Source organism: Nicotiana tabacum, chromosome 13 (assembly GCF_000715075.1).
Source record: "Nicotiana tabacum cultivar K326 chromosome 13, ASM71507v2, whole genome shotgun sequence".
Classification (NCBI taxonomy): domain Eukaryota; kingdom Viridiplantae; phylum Streptophyta; class Magnoliopsida; order Solanales; family Solanaceae; genus Nicotiana; species Nicotiana tabacum.
Window position 1 is genome coordinate 8,075,133 of NC_134092.1, and position 10,204 is coordinate 8,085,336.

A 10,204-nucleotide genomic window follows, 5' to 3' on the forward strand; every position below is an offset into this window, starting at 1 on the left:
TCGGTCTAACTTCAAAAAGGTAAGTATCTTGCCTAACCTTGAGTGGGGGAATTACCCCTTAAGCATTGAGTTTTATGTGGAAATTATGTGATTGAAAGCCGTGTACGCAAGGTAACGAGTACGTACTTGGTTTATATGTGCAAATTATATCGGTTAAAATTCGTATACACCCTTATGTATTAAATTAAAAAATTGTTGGAACTTAGTACATCCTTGAATTATCATGCCTCGTTCCTTGTTTGTCGAAATTGTATTTTATATGATAATTTGGTATTATTGTCACTTGAATTTTTATGTAAATTCCATGTGCTTGTTGATTTGATATTTTTCTTGGAATTAAATTCATTATGGAATCCTTATATGCAAATAATTATTAAATAAGTTTAAAATGAGGCATTAATTTATATTTATTAAAATCACGATTAAAGAAGGCGTTGTCCTATGATGAGTTACTTTTCCATCTCTGTTGTTTTTTTGAGATTTTATATACGTTGTGCGGAGCCTTAGGCTATTTTTGAGAAATTTATTGATTTTACTATATCATTGAAATTGGTTGTGGTCATTAGGCAAATTGTGATATGAATTGATTGTCTTATGTTGTCGTGATAATATTCCGTGTAAATTATTGTGTGATTGAGTTATTATTATGAGGATATAAGGGTGGCATTTTACTGTTGATATTTTGTGGGTATAAAGGTGGCATTTCACTATGGTTATGTGTGTTGGGATATTGTCTGGATAGAGTGATAAGGGTGGCTATTATACGGAGCGATAAGGGTGGCTATAGGAGAGATAAGGGTGGCTATTGATATTGTCAGGGCGGAGGGATAAGGGAGGCTATTATAGGAGTGATAAGGTTGTCTATAGAAGAGATAAGGGTGGCTATTGTCAGGGATGATATGTGATGATGTGGAGTTATTGCCTTGGTAATTTTCTGTAATGTTGTGATTTTCCTTGTGTTTAATTTTATATCTTATGCAACTTGTCTTGTTGTTTCGGAAAACTTGATAATAGTCTGATCTATGTTGAAATTGGGAGCCTGTGGCTATTGCCAGGCGAATTATATTATATGGGATCGGGTTGCACGCCGCAATAGGTATGATTAATGTTATATGGGATTAGGTTACACGCCGTAACAAGTATGAAATGTGGGCACGAGCTGCCAGGGAAAATATGATAATTTTATTATTGGCACGTGAGTTGTCCGTGCGGTTGTGATAGAAATATGGGCACGAGGTGCCGTGAAAATATGAAAGTGGGCCGAGACCCGTATTTTGTGATTTTGAAATAAGGTGTCACATGGTGACTTTTATTATAAACAATTATATTCAAAATATTTATTTGGAAGAATTTTACTCAAAATAGTATTTGAAATAATTATATTCGAAAGATATTTATTTGAAAGAATTATATTTGAAAGATATTTATTTGAAGGAAGTATATTCAAAATATATTCATTGGAAAGGATTATATACTAAAGATTTTTATTCAACAAACTTATAGTTGAAAGATGTATATTATGAAGGACTTGATTATTGGTTGTATTTGTGTTCGTTATTTGTCTGAGCAATAATTATGGGGTTCTTGTTGTCTTGTTGTTTACATCACTAGTTGATTATTGATGCTATCATTGCTATTTTTTCTATTATCTTTGTATACTATATTGCACATGTTATTAGACCAGTGAGTGTCTTGACTTTACCTCATCACTACTCCACCGAGGTTAGTCTTGAGACTAGTGAGGTTAGTCTTGATACTTACTCGTCACTATTCCATCGAGGCTAGTCTTGATACAAACCCAAAAAATCCGACAAAACGAACCAATTCAAATCGATATAGTTGGTTTGGTTTGATTTTGATAAAAACCGAACCAACCCGATCCATGTACACCCCTACTGAAGAGGTTGGGAAGTACATATATTGGATGTAGGTGTTTGATCTTTAGAAAGAAATTAAAAATCATTCATATGCTCTACTTCCTCCGTTTCAAAAAGATCGGTACTATTTCCTTATTAGTTTGTTTCAATAAAATTGACGTATTCCTATATTTCCTTAATGGGTAACTTTTATTACACAAATAAGACGCTTATTTAAGATCAAAAGTTTTAAAGTTTTTATATCAAGTTAAACTAAAAAGAAAGTTAAACAGGGGGAGTATTTTTTATGACTCTTTTAATTTTTAGTTTGTCTAAAAATATAATGACATATTTTAATTTTTTTTTTTTAATTTTAATGACATGATTTTAGAGATATTACAGTATGTTTAAGATTAGCCAAAATTACTTTTAGTTTATATTTAAAAGAATTCCTTTTTTTCCTTATCTTAAATTACGTATTTAGCTCAACACCATCATAACGATATAAAAATGAAATTGATAAGAAAGTAACAACAACAATGGGATCTAGGGAGGGTAGTGTGTACGCAAAAAGTGTGTACACAGAATTTAATCTCACTAGTGGAGTCTGGGGAGAGTAGTGTGTACGCAGACCTTACCCCTACCCTGGGCTAGAGAGTCTGTTTCCAATAGACCCTCGGCTCCCTCTCTTCAAGAACTCCCCATCTTGCTCTTGGGGTGACTCGAACTCACAACCTCTTAGTTAGAAGTGGAGGGTGCTTACCACTAGAGCATCCTACTCTTGTCATAAAATTGATAAGGAAGTAAAAGATAGATTACGTACAACGTTGGGCGGGTAGACTTTATCTTTCTGTTTTCGGCAAAACATGGACATATTCAGTGGTGTCACTGGTGTGGGAGTGCAGAGGGGATAGACTTAATTTTGAGATATGGCAAATATCGCTTTTAGCCCGTGCCAGAAACTATTTATATTTTATAATCAGAAAAATGTATAGAATTTCAATAATTTTTATATATAATTTACAGAATGTATATATATACAAAAAATATACAAAAATATATATTTTTTCGGTTATTATTTTGAGAGCGGCTATACAATATCATTTTCTCTTAGTTATCACCATTTCTTAATGGGTTTCTTTTTTAGTCTTTTTCCGGTGAAGCAAATAGATTTTGGTTTCATGAGGAGAAAAGAAAATGGATAATGTTTGGAGTGCTTCGCATTGCTAATCATCCCTACATTATTGATGTAATTTATGCCTCACTAATTTTGACATTATTCCTCTTGATATATATATATATATATATATATATATATATATATATATATATATATATATATATATATATAGTAACGTGAGTTAATTCTGCTTAACTTGTCTTTGAATCAAGCAACCTGCAAGCGCTAGTCACGTTTGCTGATTTTGTCATGTTCTAGTCACTAAGTTCATAGGTACAAAAACGCTATACTCATTTCCTTTTAACATGACATCTAGCCATTTTCCATATTAGTAGTAGTATTATTTATATTATTATTATTCTCGTATATTATTTTAGCTTGTTTTTGATTTTTATTACTATCTATTTCCTTGTGTCGCTTTGCTTATTGCTTTGTTATTTTGTTATTGTTACTGTTTTTATCTTTGTTATTTTCAACATAGCTTCTTCACTACTGAATCTCTTTTTCAAATCTGCTGAGAATTATTTTTTTTTGAGCCGATAGTCTATCAGAAATAACTTTTCTACTTCCATAAGGTAGGGGTAAGGTTTGCATATACATTACAATTCCTAGACCCTACATGTGAAATGATATGTTGTTGTTAATTGTTTTTCTTGTTGATGACATCTTCCCATTTCAAATTTGAAAACTTATCGTTAATATCATCAGACATAAGATTAAATCTAATGAAGCAACGTGAACATCATACACACGATTCCTCGTAAAATTCAGAAAATAATAAGCACAAATGTCCAATAAGCTCATCTCTCCAAACAAAACACATCTTTATTCATGTATAATTTCTCTTTTAGTGGGAAGCTTTCGCTTACTTTTATTATGCATGTAGGAATCAAACATTTCTTTAATTTCCTAACGTTTAATTCCCTGATCCAACTTCAAGATATGATTTTGCTATTCGGCCATCTGCTCCTTTTGGGTAAAATCCACCTGGTTTCTTCTCATTTTCACTTCCGTACACTATTCGTAGTATTTCCTCTGACATTCTATCATAGGAAAGCGAGTATTTATCTCCTGCTAATATATTTCCTCGTATTTTCCCTTCAGCACCTACTGCTGGATTCACTTTGAGTCCTTCATCTTTCAATCCATGGCGTCCCAATTTGTTTCTCAGCTCTGATATCCGGTTTGTGAACTCTGCTACTGTTATTCCATAGGGTTCCACGTTCTCTCTTCCTCGCTTGTAAAGCAATGCTCTCAGAATTGCGTCTTGACCTAATTCTACTCCCAGTAGCCCTGCTAGTAGCTGCAAATTTTGGTTTTGTATTAGAAGTATTACAGTTCATCAATTTGAATGTAATGAAAATACTCCATGCATGCGTTTTGTTTTATGAGATGAGATCTGACTGGACATGAAATTTAAGATAGTTTCTATTACAACGACATTGTTCGTGTTAATTTGGTGCACTTTGATTATTCTATCATATACTTGTTTTTTTTCACCAGCATAGGTACCAGGTGATTTTGTCTACAAAACTTATGAAGATGGAATGTTTAAGATGGAATGTTTAATATATTTATGATAATGAGACGACTATTATAATAAGAGTTTAACTTTTATCTATGACAATATAAAGAATTTTTATATTTAAAATTAAGTTATCTAAATGATAATTACAACAATTGTCCATAAAGAAAATAGATCAGTAACCAAGAAAATAATATAAATTACCTGTTACAATAATTGTAACTAACTGATAGTATAAACATTCTTTACATGATATTGTCAGTGTATATAAGTTAAGTTATTAAACTAATGATTGAAAAATTAGGTTTTAAAAAGACAATGACATTGCAAGTAGCTTAAATTTAAATTCTTGAAACTTGTATGGATTTAAAATGATGGTTAAATGTTTTGCAACTTTCAAAAATTGAAATAATGCATGCCATGTAAATTGGAAGAAAGATAGTAGTATTATTATCTTGAAAGATGTAGTTTAGAGAGTAATTTAAATTGATTACCCTTTTGGCTGTAGGGCTGTGGAGTTTAGGATTGGCTCCAACATATCCAGTGAGTCCAATATAAGGAATAACATACGAAGCAAGAAGATAATTAATGTCATTAGCGCAAGGATTGAAAGGTAATTCTAGTGGATGTCCAAATGCATCGTTCATAACTGTTGCAAATGCTTCTCTGCTTAGATTTAGCAGAGGTCTTGGAAATCCTGTTACTGTATTCTTGATTGCCCTGCAATACAAATATGAAATTAAATCAATTCCTGAAGAAGATATGTAGGCGTGATGAGGCCTATGATGCTCGGACTTTTCAAAAATATCGTCAGGTGTGTGTCGAATCTTTCAAAAGTGGTGCATTTTTTAACGATTCGACATGCGCACAACAATATTTTAAAGAATCCGTGCAATATAGCTTGACACTATAATTGGTTGAATTGGATAAAGAATATTTGAAACTGAAACCGAAAAAAAGTATTTTGAAATTGAAATTGTGTTTGAGTATGAATTTTACTTGAAAAAAAGTTAATTTTTTGTGAACTATTCAAATAAATTTCTCAATATTTTACTAACCTAATACGTCTTCTGTCTTATTTTATGTGATACACTTTTTTTCAAGTACGCTCCAAAAACATAGATATATACCTAACATGACCGACTTCTTGGAATCCGAATTGAGCAATGACATCTCTAATTAGAGAGCTGAGTTTTGCAATTCTAGCCCCAATAGGTGATGGTCCACCATCTGCAAGTTAAGGTGCAAAGCTATCCAATCCATGGCCAAAAGAACCCCACGAAAAAAATTCAGCTTCCGTATACTCTAAATTCAAAGGAAATTCTAATAAATCCACATCCGAATTTGGCAGGTTAGAACCAATAGAAGCACAACTTGAACTTAGTAGTAGCAAAAAGAGGAAAATCAATAGTGAGAAATAAGCAAATATCATGGTTACAGCTGAAAGAAAGAACGAGCTAGAAGTGGAATGAAGCTTAAGCAAAGAAAGAAAAAAGAAACTAAAGCAGGAACAAATTAAAGCTGAGGTTTGGGTTTAATATCTTATTGTCTATATCTTAAGAATTAGTATTCTGGTTAGTTAGGCGTTGGAAAAGAGCAATTTTATTCGTAGGCGGATTCAAAATTTTAATTTGATGGGTTCCATCTTTATAGTTTTACCACCGACCCATTAAATTGTTAATATTATAGTTAAAAACGTAAAATTATTGAAGTTTTAGTGATTTTTACACACACATCATACATAGACATAGGCGGACCAAGGATTTAAAAGTGGCAGGGACATCACTATCGAATAAAAAATTGAGCAAACGCTGAAGTGCGAATCAAATCCAGGCAGCGCATTAAAAGTCAAGTTGCGCTCGCCAAAATCGACAATCAACTACCTAAACTTTGAGTCTTAGGGTGTCAATCAAAATATATACCAGTCATTTATGATATATGCCTCAGCGCAGCACACACACAACACACACATATATTCATGGTTCGGTTTAGGTCGGTTTTTCCCTAAAACGAAACCAAACCAAGTAAGTCGGTTTTTCAAATATTAGAACCAAACCAAACCAATTAAATTGGTTTTTGTCGGTTTTTTGATTTTTTCAGTTTTTTCTTAAATATGAGACATACACTACCAAACGCATATTCCGGCGACTAGATTTTCAACGTAACGCTATCAAACTAATTGCTCTTTGAGAAATCTATCATTTACCAAGATATATTGATGATAATTGACTCAAATAGTGATGAATAATTGAAGTACTCAATTAAAAATCGATTATTTTGAACATGAAATAAATTCTTGTACTTAGCAAAACAAAACTACCAATCAAACTAGACGGCAAAGAATTAGATTATTATAATAGCAAAGAACTAGACTAAAAATAAAAATGACTAATATGTACAATAAAATTTCAGAAACTTTATATAAAAATATACATATATATAAGTGTAATAATAAATTTAAATAGCTACTTTTATAGTCAGTTTGGTTCGGTTTTTTCGGTTATTTTTTTATTAAAACCAAAACCAAACCAAATTTGATCGATTTTTAAAATTTAAAACCAAAACCAAACCAAACCTAAAAAGTATCGATTTCTTTTGGTCGGTTTGATTTGATTTTCGATTTGGTTCGATTTTTCGAATTTTTATGAACATATATATATATATATATATATATATATATATATATATATATATATATATATATATATATATATTATTCACCTACTGCACGAAGGTAGTAGGTTAGCATTGTATCCATTTTTTACTTTACTAAAATATCCCCTAGTTTTTAATTGTTGCTTCATTACTGATAGGGGTGTTTTCGTCCTTTCGACAAAAAGCTAAATTTTGCTCTTATTTCCAATTTCTTTCTCTACAACTCATATTTTCTCTCTGCGGCAGAAATCCTCACTATAATCCCCTACTTTCCATTTTCATCTGATTCCCTTCACTTCCCAGACGGCCAGACTACTTAATGATCAAGAAAATATATGAATTCTAGGAATGATGCAAAAGCAGATAGTGACGGAATTGTATTCACCAATTTTTGTCAAGAGCAAAAAAAGAAAATAAGAACAAAAACAAAAGAGAACAGATCTCCAAAATACCTTCCAATGCTTCTTTTGACAATAATGTTATCTTCATTTTGAGCTCTAGCCAACATTTTCTTACGACCAGTTTCATTCATGTTAATGGGATAGTAAAAACCCAAAACGAAAGAGAATATATATTTCAATTGTTTTTGTTGTATTGGGATTCTAGCATTTCAAAAACTAAATACTATTCCTGTCACACTAAATCCCATGGGTCCAAAAAGCTTTAAGAAGAGAAATTATAGTTTATCTTTAATCTATTTCCCATTTTTGTGCGTTGCTATGGGTGGTGAACAGTGGAGTCACCATTGACGAGGGTGAGAGAGAGGAAAAGAGAGGAGAGGAGAATCAGTTTATATATATATATATATATATATATATATATATATATATATATATATATATATATATATATATATATATATATATATATATATATATATATATATATATATATATATATATATATATATATATATATATATATATATATATATATATATATATATATATATATATATATATATATATATATATATATATATATATATATATATATATATATATATATATATATATATATATATATATATATATATATATATATATATATATATATATATATATATATATATATATATATATATATATATATATATATATATATATATATATATATATATATATATATATATATATATAATGAACTGAATTCTTTTCTAATTATAGAAGAAATGAAGTTGTTGTGTAAACTGCTACTGCAAGCTGCTGTGTAAGCTACTACTGCAAGATGCTGTGTAAGCTGCTTATAAGTTGCTACTCTAAGCTACTGTGTAAGCTGTTTGTAAACTGCTACTGTACCTGATATAGATAATCTTCTACCATGATAATATTTATTCATAACGGAGTACCGAAAGGATAAGCTTCTTCAGGAGGCTTATTTCCAATAGAGTACTAAATAGATAAAAATATTTACGACGGAGTCTCATATGGATAAGCTTCTTCAGGAAGCTTATTTACAACGGAGTACTAAATGAACATCCATAATATAATATATTTATAACACTCCCCCTTGGATTCATTAAAAGATAATGTGCCTCATTAAAACCTTACTAGGAAAAAAACTTGTGGGAAAAAATCCTAGTGAAGGAAAAAGAGTACACATATTTAGTAATACGCATTGCTAGCTGCCTCATTAAAAACCTTATAAGGAAAACCCTATGGGAAAAAACCTTAGTAAGTTAAAAAGAGTACATCGCGTATTTTACTCCCCCTGATGAAAACTTTGTTTCAAATATTTGAGTCTCCGCATTCCAATCTTGTATACCATCTTCTCAAAAGTTGAAGTTGGTAAAGATTTAGTAAATAAATCTGCCGGATTATCACTTGAACGGATTTGTTGCACATCAATGTCTGTATTTTTCTGAAGATCGTGTGAGTAGAATAATTTTGGTGAAATGTGCTTCATTCTATCTCCTTTTATAAATCCTCCCTTCAATTGGGCTATGCATGCAATATTGTCTTCGTATAAAATTGTGGGTCTTTTCTCACATTCCAAACCAAATTTTTCTCGAATAAAATAAATTATTGATCTCAACCATACGCATTCCTACTTGCTTCATGAATATCTATTATTTCAGCAAGATTTGAAGAAGTAGCAACAATAGATTGCTTTGTGTAGCGCCATGATATGATAGTACCTCCACATGTAAACACGTACCCAGTTTGAGATCTAGCTTTATGGGGATCAGATAAATAACCTGCATCTGCATAACCAAGAAGATCTCCACTATCTTTATTAGCATAAAACAAACCCATATCAAGAGTACTCTTTAAATATCGCAATATATGCTTAATCCCGTTCCAATATCTCCGTGTAGGAGAAGAACTATATCTTGCTAGTAAATTAACAGAAAATGCTATGTCAGGCCTTGTAGCATTAGCAAGATACATTAGTGCACCAATTGCACTGAGATAGGGTACTTCGGGACCAAGGAGTTCCTCATCCTCTTCTGGAGGTCGGAACAAATCTTTATTCATTTCAAGTGATCGAATAACCATTGGTGTACTCAATAGGTACGCTTTGTCCATGTACACACGTTTTAAGACCCTTTCTGTATGGGTAGATTGATGGATAAAGATCTCGTCTGCTAAATGTTTAATTTGTAGATCAAGACAAAGTTTTGTCTTTCCAAGATCTTTCATCTCAAATTCTTTCTTAAGATATTCAATTGCCTTTTGGAACTCTTCTGGAGTTCCACCAAGATTTATGTCATCAACATAAACAACAAGTATAACAAATTCTGAAGCCATTTTCTTTATAAAAATATATGGACAAATAATATCATTTATGTAACCCTCTTTCAGCAAATATTCACTTAGGCGATTATACCACATGCGCCCATATTGTTTTAAACCGTACAAAGATCTTTGTAATCTGATTGAGTACATTTCCCGAGATTTTGAATATGCTTCAGGCATTTTAAATCCTTCATGGATTTTCATGTAAATTTCATTATTAAGTGACCCGTACAGATAAGCTGTAACCACA

General features: G+C 31.2%; 1 pseudogene; it reads right to left on the bottom strand.

Annotated features, from left to right (window-relative positions):
- Nucleotides 1-3,952: 3,952 nt before the first annotated feature.
- Nucleotides 3,953-7,748, bottom strand: LOC107786290 (desiccation-related protein PCC13-62-like; annotated as a pseudogene).
- Nucleotides 7,749-10,204: the final 2,456 nt, after the last annotated feature.